At 38.9% G+C, this 15,155-nt stretch overlaps 1 long non-coding RNA gene across 1 annotated transcript in view; it reads left to right on the forward strand.

Annotated features, from left to right (window-relative positions):
- Positions 1-10,917, forward strand: part of LOC137853859 (uncharacterized) — a 54,065-nt gene extending 43,148 nt beyond the window's left edge. Inside the window, exons 2-3 of the long non-coding RNA XR_011094778.1 lie at positions 8,913-9,032; positions 10,385-10,917. This is a non-coding gene — a long non-coding RNA (uncharacterized lncRNA). The remainder of the gene's footprint in view (positions 1-8,912; positions 9,033-10,384) is intronic.
- Positions 10,918-15,155: the final 4,238 nt, after the last annotated feature.

Here is a 15,155-nt window from a genome sequence, read left to right on the forward strand (position 1 = left end):
CGTAGTGAAAACTGACGGATTATTCCACTGGGAAGGGGAAAGTGGGTATTATCCCACATGGGGTTCCTGGTCTTTCCTGCTGCCCAAAGCCATCAGTGAGAAAATAGCTTCTGCATAGCTGTTTCTAGGCAGGTAGTCGTGGCAGTAATGTCTTCTAATAATCTTGTAGTAAAATCAGTAAATCAATTGTCCTGGCATATTAGTTAGTTTCCAAAATACTTCTCAACACAAAACACACACACACACAGAAAAAAAGTTTCACCTTCACTCTGCTATGCAAAGCAAATAGAAAGCATGTCTGACTCATCTGACTCATTACATTAACTGACTTTGTCTTATTTTTCTGTTAACTTCAATGGTAAAAATGTGTTCCTTTTTTACTGTATGTGGAGCTACCAGAATATTACCTGCATTCCTGTAAGTGAATCATCATCTGAACCATGTGCTTGTTCCCAGTCTTTCACAGCCAAGCATAACCAATACTTGACTTGAGCAATAAGTTGAAGATGCTGAGGTGTCACAAAGGATGTGAATCATTCTGTCAATCCTTTTTTCATTCAGCTATTGACCCATAGCTTTGTTTGAATTTGGGAAGCCTGAGGTCAAAAAGAAAAGCATCATTTTTCTTGTAAGACAAACATATTTGACTGAGAAAAAGTGAGCTAATAAAAATGAAGTAATTTTTTAAAGTAACTTTTTAGAGTGCAGTAATTTGTCTAATCATATTGCCCTGGAATATGATTACATGTAATGCATTCATGTTACACAGGAGGGAATACGCCTGGGAGGTAAATGATCCATTTCTTTTCTGTGCTCAACATATGGATATATGTATAAAAGAGGAAGGTCTAAACTCTACCAGTGCTCACAATCTGTTGTTGGTGAAGGACTAATTGAGTTGTTTGGAAATTTCTGGAAAGAAATGTACTAATTTGAATTTAGGTGAATACAGTTCACCCAATTTAATCAGTCTTGGTTACAGAAAATATGGGTATAAAACAAATCTCTCCATCCATTCATTAATCCATGCAAAATTCTTGGTCACTTTTCCATAACCCTCCAGTAGTTACTGGTAGCAAGCGGAGATTTACTGGAGGAATTAAAGAAGCTTCATTCCTCCCACCACCAGCAGCTGTTCAGCCCTGCAGCCTTCCTGCATAGGGCAGAGCTGCACCAATACTTGGTATGTATGACTCATAAGAAAGTAATAAAAACTTGGGGCTAGAAGAGACCTCAGGAAGGCAACAAGCTGATACTGGAAGTGCTAGAGTAGTTCGTGTAAGATCAGAACATAAGGAGCTGGAAGGCACATCAAGGGGAAGCACCTGAGTGAGCCCTTCTGGGTGCTGTAATTACTGGAACTCCTGCTTGCACAGCCATCTTCTCATGTGGTCTGGAGTGCTGTACAATGGTGGTGAGCAAAGCTCTTTCCAAAGGGAATGGTGCACGTAATACATAAAACCCACATACAAGAAATGCCGAACTATAGACTTGCCAACTACGAGTAGATCAAGCTGTTCAGGAAACCTATGAGCTCCACAGATTTTCTAGGGACTGATTTTGTTGTCACTGCATTCTAGTAGCTGAGGTCCTGAACCAGAATTCAGAACTCCTCTATCATCTTGGATATTTAAATTCGTATATTCTAGGATTAGGCCCACACCTTGATATAAATTGCAAGTATCATTTATGCATTTCTGTCTCGTTAAGGCCAAACATATTTTGGTAGCTGTCACATCGTGCCTGGAATGTGATGAAAACAAGAGGTCCTGACTGCTTGCTGCTGAGGAGCTCCCAGGGCACTTCTCAAAGGAGCAGGGGTGTTAACCCTGATATCCTGGTCAAATTCCAACAAGGCTAATTGTATCCCACTTACCTAAAACTCTGTCATACCTTCTCTGCTTGGTGCAAGAACTTGCTGTGTGCAGCAGGCTCTCTTCTGGTCCTTTTAAAGGCTATTGTCTTCCACAATAAGAATCTTTATTTAGGGAATAGCTGAAGTCCAATTCCTTTCATTCAATCAGAATTGCTACATAGGGTTACTACATAGGGTTTGAGGCAGAAAGACTACAAAAGGAAGAGTAAATATACCATGACGTTGCAAATGCAGTTATAGACAGTCACTTGTGGGCAATGCTAACAGCCACAGTAACAGTATCCATCATGTTCTCTTATCCGGCCTTCTGCCTGAGGAGATTAAAAGCAGGATAAATGTGGGTGGGAGCCGGGTGATGAACAAAAGTGTGGGGGAAGAGTGTCAGAGGTGACTGTTCTCTGGAGATGAGAGCAAGGTGCCCATGGGGGAGCAGGAGAGGGTTGTGCTTCCTTCTGAGTCCAAATCCAAACTTCAAGTGGACTACAGTGCTGAGGTCACTTGTGACAGCACAGTCATTCAAGACTTTATAGTAAGTGAGTCTTCCTGAGGCTCTCAGGCCTACTTCTTTCATATACTTATTAAATGGTACTAAGAAATTATAGCTGTATAAAGCTGCAGTGGGATTGAACAATGAAAGAAAAAAAAAGGGGAGGGGGGGAATTTTGACTAAAAAGTAAATTAGCGACTTTGAAGTTGCAATATTGCATCGTATTGTTTCTTTGGAAAAACAAGTGTATGTGTGACGTGTAACACTATAGAAATGGCCACATAATAATCCCAGTGAGACTTTTTTCCTCTTGTTTAGAAATAAATATTTCCAGAAGGAAAACAAAGTATGTAAATGCATTTCTGTCCATTTTTCTACTGAAATCTCATCTATCTCATTATCTTTTTATTATCCATAGCCACCAAAATATCTTTGGAATAAACAGATATTACAGATTTACCAAGGATTTGCCAGAGCAGACACAAGAGTGGATTTCAAGAATGTGGAAACCATTCTCAGTGTTGTTTTGCTCTCTTTCCCTGAAAAACACATTTGCTTATATATCTGCAAGAGATGCTGCTACTTTGTGAGTCAGCAGAGCCATGTCCTTATAGCTCACCTTGTATGGTAGAGTCCTACATTCAAGGTTCTTTTCTGTCTGATACATATATATATATATATATATACTCACACGTACATTGCTTAGATTGCTAGCAGCATAGTGGTTCTGTTATCTAGCAGAATTATTTCAGTGTGCTTGTAATATTTAGTTGAGGAGATGGAAGTAGGATATGCATTTGATAAATTAAATGTGTGGGTGTGCACACAAGTGTATGCACATGAAGAGTTACTCCTGGTTTTAGAAGACAGGTGCCTCTGGCACAGCTCGCAACCTTCAAAAATGAGAATAAGGGCAGAGAGTCTTAAATGCCTCTTCCTGTCTACTGTGTCTCCCCAAACAGGCTGAAGCCATGTTAAAGGAGAAGCACAAAGTGAACAAGATGACCTAGCAGATGGTACCAGGATGTACTGTACTTTTCCTAAGATAAATAAAGCCTGTCATCTTCAGCAGTATCAACAAACCCTACATATTCTTTAGAACATAATAAAATACAGTGTTATAGGGTTCCAAAATGCTATGTAATTCCATATTCTCTCCCATGTTATTAGGTTCCTTTATCCTGTTTAATATACATAAATATTAATTATGTGAACATGGGATAAAACGCCCATTTATCCATCTCCTTTTCACTATCATAAATTAGAGCTTACAGTAAAACAATAGGATATAAAGTAAACTCTGAACTGATGCGATGTAGGACTTCAGATTTCAGACTTGTAAACTGTTTTTATCCAGCAGCAAAATTGCACTGAATGACTGAGTTCTTGTAAAAAGCAAAAAAAAACTTTCCATTTCTGCAAGGACTCATGGATTTTTCATCCCAGAACTTATGAACTGGGAAAAAGGGAGAATGAAGGTGATTTAGTATTTCTTGTTATTATTATTGTAGATGCTTTTATGTATCAGGTAAATGAATCCTGCAGTTTCTGTAAGAAAAGAAAGCCTTCCTTCATGTTAGCAAGCAGAGAGACCATTGTTGGTTTGCTTAGAAGCATGCAGTACACAAACTTTGGGTGAATTTTATGATTTTTTCTTGTCCCAGAAGAGCCAGTTTACAGTTTCTCAGCACCATCAGCAAAGCAGAATGTTACTAATCCTAGAGGAAAATTTTGTTTTGAAAGTCAATCATTCCTGTATTGGAAGGTGAATTTACAGATGGGAGGCATAAGGAGGTTAATGCCCCTGCCCCTATCTAGCTTCCTTTGTATTTAAAGTCTTGTCCTTTCCCCAGAAGCACGGAGTTATCTGTGCAAGCTAACAGATAATCTCCTCCTCCCCATGCACAGGCAAATAGATGATTTGTTGCTTCTTTTTACAGGCTGTTTCCTTTCAGCTTGTTTATGACCTAGTGAGGTGCTGCCTCCAGGACCTTGTTTCTGGGATTGATAAAATGTCCTAAGCACAGTAATGTTCATAATGGGTGGGTATAGAAAAATAATTCTAGACAGAAGGTTCTTTTCTAACCAAAATCTCAGCTCTATAGTGTGTCCTGCACAGCCTGAGCCATCCAGTGACACTCGGAGCATCATTAAGCCGCAGAATGGTATGAGAGACTGCAGGCCCAAACAGTTCTTTGGTTTATACATGACTGCTCCTATGTCTGTTTTTTCTTCCTGTCTAATATAATTGTGTTATTATCCTTATGTATCTATAATCCTTTTTGAATCCTGCTATGTCCTTGATCATTCCTGAACTTGCCTGGAAAATGGGTAATTGTCACAGTTTGATGTACGAGCAAGGCATTTATTTAGGCTTTTCCAATTATCAGCTGATATTTCCATTGTGTAATGGAAAACATGAATGCATCTGATATTACAGCTCTGAGCTTAAGAATAAAACCAGCTCATATGAATTGTCACAAATGTTACTAGTGATAAAGTCAAGATGTGTAGAAATCAAATTGCACAATATATTGCTGAGTGAAGACTTCTACATCCCAAACTCTGGGTCAAGAAATAGAGCTATGTAGACGCCACTTGAAGCAAGGACTTCCACTGCCCATTGCAATCTTTCCATCCTGAAACAAAGCACTTCTTCAGCCAGCCTTTTTTATAAGCTGAAAATCAGTATGGAACTACAGATCTATAAAAGCAGATGTGTGAATGGTATAGGAGAGTGCAACATGGATGATGGATTAGTTTGTTGTTGTTTTGGTTTGGTTTGGTTTTGGTCATGTTTCTTATATACTTCATGAGTTACTTCCACAGTCAGAAATGTATTACTTCAACAAATTGCTTATAATTCTTGCATGTGACATAAAGCAACACAGGATTTTAAGAAGTCAGTTTTGAAGAAGGAAAGATGGAAATTCTGGACTTCATATCCAAAATGATTTCCTTACAATAAACTCTGCTGGTCTGTGGAACCTTGTCCCACGTGGAACTTCTGAGATGCATCCTAGACAGGACAGTGAGAGTAAGACTACTCAAAACACTTGGAAATATCTCCTGCTTATATCTGATTTATGGAAGTCAAATGAGTGTCAGTCTGTTCTCTGTTGTATTGGAATTCCATGAGCCTCACATTTACTGTTCTCAGCTGACAAGCAGTACAAGTTAGTCTCTCTCAGTTTAGCTTAGGAACACAGGGTCAATTCTGATCTTGTGTCCTGCCTCCACATCCTTGTATTTAAGATATCATCTTCATTAGACACTGGCCTGTTATGTGACTTCTTTTCTGCAGAGTAGATGTGTGATGTGAAAAATAATTTAATGCAGCACATAACATTTATTACATCACATCAATACCCTGCCAGCACTTTAACAAGATTCCCTTTTCTGTATTCAGCTCCGGGACACGACTTTCACTGTGTGTTGCTTTAAGATGCAAAATGTTGGTTCAGCCCTTCACAAGGAGCCATCAGCAAAGAAGTTAGCAATTTCCCCCAAACCTCGAATTGTATGTGGGATTTTGTATTGCCTCAGTATTATTTACAATGTTTTGCTGTTTGTGATTAGGTTTACAGGAAGGCCGACTGCAAAGTTCTGATCTGGATTTCTGCAAACGGTTTGGTTCAGTTCTGGGTTGCAGCACGCTGTAGTCAGCATTTGTTCATATCAACATCTGTAAAACATTTGGCATTACTTGAAAATATTAGTCACGATTGTAAAACTAATAAAAGTCCTTCTTTCATATTTTAACTATAAGGTGGTCATGTATGCTGGGCACTCATCATTGATTTAGATGTTATCTCTCTGCTAGTACTATTTTTGCTGTGCTTGCTCCAAAGCCTGGATTTTTGATCTGGGAGTAATTCTCAGCTGAGAAAATTAGTTTAGCTGAAGAGCTGTGCCAGAACTTGGAGGACTTGTAGTTGATTTTCATCCAGCTGCTCTGTACTGATTTGTACCAATTCTCAAACCTCTTAGACAAACTCCATGGTAGATTATCAGTGTGTCCTAATAAGCAGCACTTTCACATGTAAAACAAGGCTTTTCAATCGACAACTGAGTCTATAATAGGGACTTATAATGAGGACTTTATATAAATATTTTAAACATACTTAAAGTATTAGCAAAGTGTTGGGAAATAAGGGGTTCCCTATTTGAATACTTACCTATGTAATACTTACATAATATATTTACCTATGAAAGACAATCTTAATGAAATAAATGGACTACAGTGACTGATGCACTCTTAACTCTAGATATATGCCTGAAGTTGTGTTTAAATGCAATAGGCACTGAGAAAAGTCCTGAGCGTCATGTGGTAAAATGTGCTTCTCACGTTGTATAAGGACTCCAAATTGATTATCATTGACTTATTTCTATTCCAGTAGAAGTCAGTTAGCAGGAATTGCATCCCTGGCTCCCAGGAAGCAGAGATGAGCTGATTCTGTGTCCTTGAAAATTTGTCCTCTATACTCATTGGTAATTGTGCGTGGCTGTGGTGAGAGCTTCATTGACAGATCTTCTTCTGTGTATGGGTGTGATGTCTTTGTTTATAGAATACTTTTCTAAACCGGGTCCAACATCATGCCTACAAAATTAGTAATTGCATTTTTGGCAAGTATTAGGTCATCCAATCTGCAGATTGTTCATAGCTGGTTTAGGCCTAAATGAAATTTTCTCTTTGTTCTGGAGATTAGTTTTCAATTCTACTCAGTCAGAGCTTCAGCTTACACATTTATCTGCCAAATGTCACTTCATTTAGTCTATCCTCCCACCAAAAGAGGAAGCTCCTTCAAAGTCTCATTTGCTGATCTTGTAAAATAACATCTAAGACTCCCTTAGATAATGAGCATGAAGGATACTTCCGAGATAGCAGATATGTTATTACAATTAACCTCAGCAGTCTATTCTGCTATTGTTGTGTCTTAAAGAGGCATTAATGTCTTGGGGAAGATTGTAGGCACACCTTTTCCACTGGTGTCTTTTGTTGACTGACCTGAGGCTAATATATGCTCTATTGGGCTACAGTGAATTTTTGGGGGCACTCTTCATTCCATTTGGCCTTTGCTGAGCATCCCCATTCATCAGTAGACATGTACAAGCAGATCCCTGGGTTGGCTGCCACTCACTCCCTTTCTGCATGCCGTGGAGAAAAGGCACAAGTGGGGAGAGAACAATGAGGGGGTGTCGCTTCCCTGCCTTCCTGCTCACATCAGGCACATGTTAATTATGACAGTGGTTTGAACATCAAAGAATGGAGATACGAGAAGTAAAGATGTGAGCAGAGGGAAAAAGAGAAAGAGGAAAGAATAGGTGTGATGTTACAAGAGGAGGTGTTTGCTAGATCTAAGGGCTTAAATTCCATGAGGTAATTATGGAAGCATAAACAATAAATCAGGCTTTATCTGGTAAACCTTTGACCATATGAAAAGGAAGCTACATCAATGGGATTATAGGATCCAGCTCTGTACAGCTTAGTGTACAGCCATACAGCTTTGGACCCTCAGTTTCTCTTTGAACAGCTTGATAGCAAGGCATGCATCGAAATTATTACTGAGAACGTGCTGTGGGTTTCTTGCATCTTCCACTGAAGGAGAAAGCTGTTACTGATTACTGACTATGTTGGTTGTATTTCAGGGCTGGGCTCATGTGGCAGTTTTCTTTTTAGCTCTGAATCCAACTAGCTGTGTGATAACCTCATTCTTTTCCTCCAGGGAGGACCTCCAAGAGTCCTCTCTTGTGACTTGTCTATGCAGAGAACACTAAAGTGTGTTCAGAGTCTCTTCTTCTGCCCTTTTCCCCATCCCAAACCCCTTCTCCTCCACTTCTGCAGCACCAGAATGAAAGCCAGACTTCTCCTCTTCATGCTTACAGTGATCTCTGTATCATCATTGTCTGATTAACAAAATGATTTGTAAAGATTTTGTTTTACCTTTGATCTTACAAAACAAGGGTAGCTTTAAACAAAGCCAGATACTTTAAAGATCACCACATGGTTTTAATAGTATTTTCTGCTTTGTGTCATAACTTGAATGAACAAGATATGAACAGTATTCCTATTGTCACCACATTTCACTGTGTTATCGCATTTGCTAATATTTCCTAGTTAAAAAAAATATTGGCAACTATTATGAAGCTGATGTAACTAAATATCTTCTGCTAGCCCCATCATTAGAGCCTGTTCCAAAATCTACTGAGGCTGCTAGAAACTTGCTTTCTGAATTCAGTCGGTTTGGGATCTGAAGCATAGAAAGGGAAATGGTATGCTCGGAAGGTTTCCCACCTTTCAGATCCCATTCCTCTTCTCCCTCCAGCTTTGCAAAAGCTCTCACCACGTCGCAGAGTGCAGTGTGGTTTGGATGCTGTATGCACATATGTGAACATGATGGGTTTATGGGTGTATTTTTGCTGACAAACTGAAATTATGTGAGGAAGAGAGAGGAAGTGCTTTGTTTGAGATTTGAAGTTACATTTTGAACTGTTAATAGAGTACTTGAGAAGTGAAACAAAAATAAAAATGTTTCCATTTCCTTGCAGCTGAAATTATACAGAATGAAAATCAAGAGGAGTAGAGGGAAAAGGATGAAGTCCTGGATGCTTCAGTTTCCCTTTCCTGCCATTACTGCCATGCCCCTTGCATAATCGGGGAGAAGCCAAGTTAGTGCACAGATTGCTCTTCCACTTCGTAGCTATACAGCTGCATCCTGCCCCAATCTCATTTATGTCCTCATCTCATTTATGTCCTTTTCAGAAGACGGCCTGCCCTGGGTGGCAATTACAGTTGGTTAATTTTGGCACAATGTGATTAAAAGCAGATTGATATAAATCACTGAACAGTGTAACTTATGAAAATTCAAGTTGAGGTAGCACCCCAACCACAGTGCTGTCATGAGAGAAGCTGAAAGCCAGATGTTGGTCTAACGATAGAAATAATCTAGTAATGGACTTTGTCTGTCCTCTGGAGCTTGAAAGCCCTACCTAACACATTTTTGTAAGCCAGATACCCTCATGTTACAATACATAGTGAGCATTTTAGAGGATCAGAAGCTGGTTTAGATGCTTGTCTTGTCTTATAGGTGAATACCCTAGGGGAAGGTTGGGGAACAAGTTATGTTGGAGCCCCAAAATGGCTCAGTTGGAGTCCTTTTCTTTTCTTTTCTTTTCTTTTCTTTTCTTTTCTTTTCTTTTCTTTTCTTTTCTTTTCTTTTCTTTTCTTTTCTTTTCTTTTCTTTTCTTTTCTTTTCTTTTCTTCTCTTCTCTTCTCTTCTCTTCTCTTCTCTTCTCTTCTCTTCTCTTCTCTTCTCTTCTCTTCTCTTCTCTTCTCTTCTCTTCTCTTCTCTTCTCTTCTCTTCTCTTCTCTTCTCTTCTCTCTTTTTTCTTTTCTTTTTCTTCAGCAGAGATGTGATATGATGAATTCTTCTAAAGTTAAATGTGAGTCCTCTGATTACAAGCTTGATTTGAGCCCTGTATGGCTTAAAATGTGGGTCTGTCTTGGCTACTGTGCACCCATAGATATCTCTGCTGGCAGAGGAACAAGCATGATGGCTCCTGAGCCAGCCTCCTGCTCATCACCTACACTCACTGTTGTAACCTCCTCTGAGATGTAATGTAAGAATGACACAGCTCAGGAGGGTCCACAGTGACAGAGTGCATATACAGTGAAAGAGCCCATATGCTGCTGGTATAGATTTTGATAGCAGATTAGTCAATGGGCTCTGTAGTGAGTAAGAAAATGACAGAAAAAATATTAAATTACTTGGTGATATGACTGAAGAAGAGAACCCTGCGAAGATTCTCATCTGCTTATAGAATAGAATAGAATAGTTCAGTTGGAAGGGACCAACAAAGATCAAGTCCAACTTCAGTGGATGGCATAAAAGCATAAGGCTCAGGGAGAATATTTATTTATTTAATTATTTATTTTAGGGACAAGTCCTCCACTTCTGTCAGAGTTATTTTGCACCTCATATGTTCAGTCTAAATTTTTTTTATTTTTTTTTTTTTTGTAGCAAGAAAGGAAGAAGAGGAAAATGTTTTTTTGCTCTGCTAGAGACCTGAGCCAGAAGAGTCACTAAGGAGCTGACAGTGTCCTCACTATAGAGAGAGAAATAAATTATGGGGAAACATTTTTATATCTTTATGCATTAGTCTGCAAGTGACACGTTTGGAGAAGGCAGCTTGAAAGTGAAGCTGAAAAATCTCTGACAAAGACTCAGTCTTTGTATCCTATTATATGGATTTTCTCCAACAACACAGTAAAATTTTCCTGCTCCCCCTTTTTCTTTTCCTACCACAAAGTATGTTCTGAAGAATCTGTGTTTACTTCATTACATTGCATTTGCTGCAGGAAAGAAGGCAAAGCTTGTGGGAAGGAGGAAGGCTGAGAAATGGTTAACTGAAATTAAAGTAACTAATTTGTTTTTTGGATTTGGGTTTCTTTGTTTTTGGGGGAGGGGCTGTTTTTGTTTGTTTGTTTACCTTAAAACCAGCTTCCATCTTTTTTTTTTCCCAGTCAACCAACCAAAAAAAAAAAAAAAAAAAACACCACCAATAACAACAAAAACAGGTTTTTTGCATAGCTTTTCCTGATCCATTCATGGTTGGTTTTAACCATGGATGTGTGCGTAATTAAGGAATTACTCTGAAACCTGCTTCTATTCAGTAGAAGACTCTGAACAGAGCCTCCCTGGTTTCTCAGAATAACTTTCACTTGTATTGGATGCCATGCTATATGTAATTTAAAGCCTAGCACAAACAATTCTAGAGTTAAGGCCTTATAAAGTCTGGACTACTTTCTTTAGTGAAAAGCATATGGTACCAAGATTTGCTAGATTCTGTCTGTGCAAAACAAAGGCTTAGAATTAACATTGTACATATTTGATGACAAAAGAAAACTGACATGATCTTTTGGTGGAAGAGAGTCTCATGCACAACAGTATCTGTGGATTATATTTGTCGCCTTCACAGATGTAATGACTTTTCCATGCACCTGCTGCTGCTGAAATTGCCATTAAAAGAACCAAATAGAGGGTATCAAATTCTTGTACTATTGTGATAAATTTGTTCAAGAAAAGAAAGAAACTTCACACTATTTTAAGAAGCTGTACCATAGACTAAAAGGCATGGAAAACATGGAAAAATAGAGTAAAAAGGCTAAATGATGAACTGTTCTCAAAAGTAGAATGTCTAAGCCAGTAATTTTATGTACAACTCTGTTTTGTTTGTCTTTATTCCCCTGTAATCAGAGAAGACTGCATATTCCCCGAAATTCAACAACATGGCTTGGTGGTGGTGTAGCATGGTGGCTGCAGTATGGGAGATTTCCAACAGTGCCAACCACATGCCATGTATCTGTTCAGTACAAGCACTTGTGGGAGAGCTAAATAGTTGCTAGATAATGCCAGTTGCTTTTGCCCCTTAAAAATTTGCTGGTGCTATGAAAAAGTTGCTCCTGTTGGCTGAACATTGTTGCTTCAAAAAAGTATGCATCTGAAATCCTACATATGTGATAATGATTTTGAAAAAGCAGTGATCACTGCAACCAAAGCATTTGCATCTGTTAAAAGCACAGCTTGCTCTTTCACTTGTGTCAAAGCTGCTGGCACAGAATTCAAAGGGCTGGATTGGCAACTCTATCAGGAAGCAAGTGCAGCACAAAGCTATAATAGCTATCTTCATTAGCTTTTGTTATCTAAAAAATTCCAAGTGCTTTGGATAACATAAGGTGCCACATAACTATGGAAGCTGCTGGGTAGCAGCTTGACTGCCATATGCCCATATCTATAAAGTGTGCTTACCCTTGTATTTAGCTACAGGTTTTCCTTTAGCAACTGTGGAAACAGTAGTGAGCTCGAACAATTCCCACACAGCAAAAATGCAGCTGGAGGCATTGGGTTCCCTGCTGAGGCAACAGAGGACACAAGCACTCTTGTCACTAAAGACTTTCAGGGGGGCCAAAGCAACTTTAGCACCTACTGTCAGATCTGTGCCAGCCCATGTTGCAAAGATTGAGTAGCAAAAAAATCCTGTCCTAACATTAACCCCATGTGCCTTGGAGTTGTGCACATTTGCAGATGTAGTCTGGCAGGGATATTGCCAGGTCAGCTCAGCATGGCTCTGAAGTGGCAGTCCTTCTTCTGATGCTGGTACTAATGAATGTGGGTCATGAAGGCCATCTCTGCACTGCCACTGGGGGTGAGCTGGCTCATATTTCTTTACACCTGTGGCATGAACCTTTCTTCTGAAATCTCCTTTTTTGCCTCTTCAGACATGGAGCATGGAAGAACTGGGAGGTTATGGGAGCAGCTGCAAAGGGGATCCAAGCTCAGCTAGGAGAAAACATACGTGGCTGGATATGGGGGTGCAGGGAATCCCAGCTTTTTTTGGTGGGAAGGGGAAAAGTTGAGAAGGACAAGTAAAATCTCTCCATGTGGAAACATAAGGTTTGTTTTATACCCTGTATTGTTGTGCTCTATGTGTTAAAAAAAATCCAGACCTCATACAAGACCAACTCCTTCAGTCATCATTTTCTCACAAGTCCTATTTAAAGTTTGACTAACCATTAGATGCTCACCTGACAAAGACAAAATCATTGTGTAAATTGTGCGGTAAAACTGAGGTGGTTCTGTCCTGCCTATTTATTTGAATTTGTTCATTCTTCCTAGGAAGCAAATACTGCTGCCTTTTTCATTTCCTACAGACTGCTTGGAGTATCTCAGGGTTTGGAGCTGAAGGAAAGGTCAATGTTATTATACCTAGAGGTGTTAACTTTCTGCTCTAATGCTAGCTGCCAGCTGACTGTTGCCATGTGGTAGTATAGAAGAGTATTATACCAGCACACTGTACAAAATTCACTGCCATGTATGTGACCCAGAGGGACTATTCAGTGACAGAGGTAAGCGGGATGCAAGGGTCTAATCCCTAATTCTTCTCCTTCTCCACCTGAAAAATTTCATAGTGCATTTGGAATACAAGTTTGCACTTTTAAAATCTGACCTTTTACAAATAAAATAGCAGAGTGGAATCTGTCCAGACAGTTTTTATTAGAGCAGCACTAGAATTTCTTCATTATTAGTCTCTCCCCAGCTGTGGCAATTGTTACCCCCTTTCCAGATAACACAGTGACCCTGCACATGGGATAAGAAACTGACTGGTGCACAGCTCCAGCTGTCTCCTGCAGCTTTCCATAGTGCCAACAGCTGGAGTTACTATCCTGAGCACTGAGCTCCTGGATAGGAAAAGGCACTTTTCTTCTCCTCCTGTATTGCTTGGGAAGGGCCCATCTTGGTCACTGGGATTCCTTTTAGAGCTGTGAACTTTGCAGAAAGGAAGGCACACCTCTGTGACCTTGAATAAAGCATCTAATTCCTGTAGAAGCCTGGTTTAGACATACTTCTAGTTCAGACATGGCTACTTTAGGCATTGTTTAATCCCCCTAGAAGGCTTAGAGGATTCCTTTCCAACCAGGAGGATGGTTCATGTGCATCTTGCCTTAGGTGACAATTTTGCCTTGAGATTTCTGTATGAATGTTATAGAAATTTCTTCAGTTTAACTTAACAGATATGATTGTTTCTAATACTGCACAATAAGAGATCACACACAAAAATGAAAGACTTGAAAAAGTGCATTTTAATATACTGTCTTAAAAAAAAAAAAAAAAAAAAAAAAAGAATAAATTACATCCATCTAAAAGCAATTCACAGTAGTAATGCAAGTTCATTGTTTTCCAACTATTTGGAGACTGAATTGGGCTTTTGGCAATCTGATAACTTGAGCAAACAACTCTAAACTAGTCTTAGCTTCCCCCCCCTTCTTTAAATAAAGCTCAACTTGTAATATGGAATGTGAATTGTTTTGACTGTTAAACCATTCCAAACTCAAAACCCACTCATCATAAATGTGTTGAAAGAAGAATATATTTCAATAGTGCGGCAGACCCTTTGAGTACAGTAGAGCAGCAGTCTTCAATCAACTAGACTTTCTCTCCAGAAACAGAAAATGAAAGCATAAGTGCCATATACATTTTTAAATGATTTATCTAAACTCAAAGAACTAACTTTTTTTCTGACTGATTATAACTGCATATATGACTGGGTATGGATAACAGGGTGGGGTGTTTTTTTTTGGTGTTTATTTTTTTTTTTTTTTTCAAAATGATATATAACAAAGTTCCATGCAGAGACCTTCTATTTACACATCTGTTCAGCACCTGCCCATAATTTCTTAGTTAGTTTTTATTATTGGGCTTGTCACCATATTAATGTAGCTGTACATTCAAATTGATTGTAATTGCAAATTTCCTGAAAAAGCTTGGTTTCTGCAAGTATTTAATTAAACTGATATCCTAAATTAAAAATAATTATGTAACTGTACTCCACTACAATAACACATGCATGCTTCTCTCTACAATGAAAATGGTATTTCACATAATTCATACAATATGTGGATTAATATTGCCCAATTAAAGGTCAGTTTCCACTAGAAAAGGAGGAATAATTAACTTCAATATTTAGAAACCTGACATATTTCAATTAAGCAAGCAATTTGTCACAACCTTCATAAATCAAGTTATCAAGGAACAAGTTAATAATGGTTATAATAAATAGAGGTGGTGAAAAATCAGCCTATTCCTTCTTGTGGCATAATTTTGCCTTAGTAAATGGTTTATATAGAAAGCCTTCCACTGCTAGGTCACGAGGTCATACCTAGTGCTGCTCAGTAACTACTGCCGCTTATTTCCAGGAGGCCTGTGAAACAGTCAGTAGTCTCTGCTAAGCCGT

The sequence above is a fragment of the Anas acuta genome, chromosome 3 (assembly GCF_963932015.1).
Source record: "Anas acuta chromosome 3, bAnaAcu1.1, whole genome shotgun sequence".
Lineage (NCBI taxonomy): Eukaryota > Metazoa > Chordata > Aves > Anseriformes > Anatidae > Anas > Anas acuta.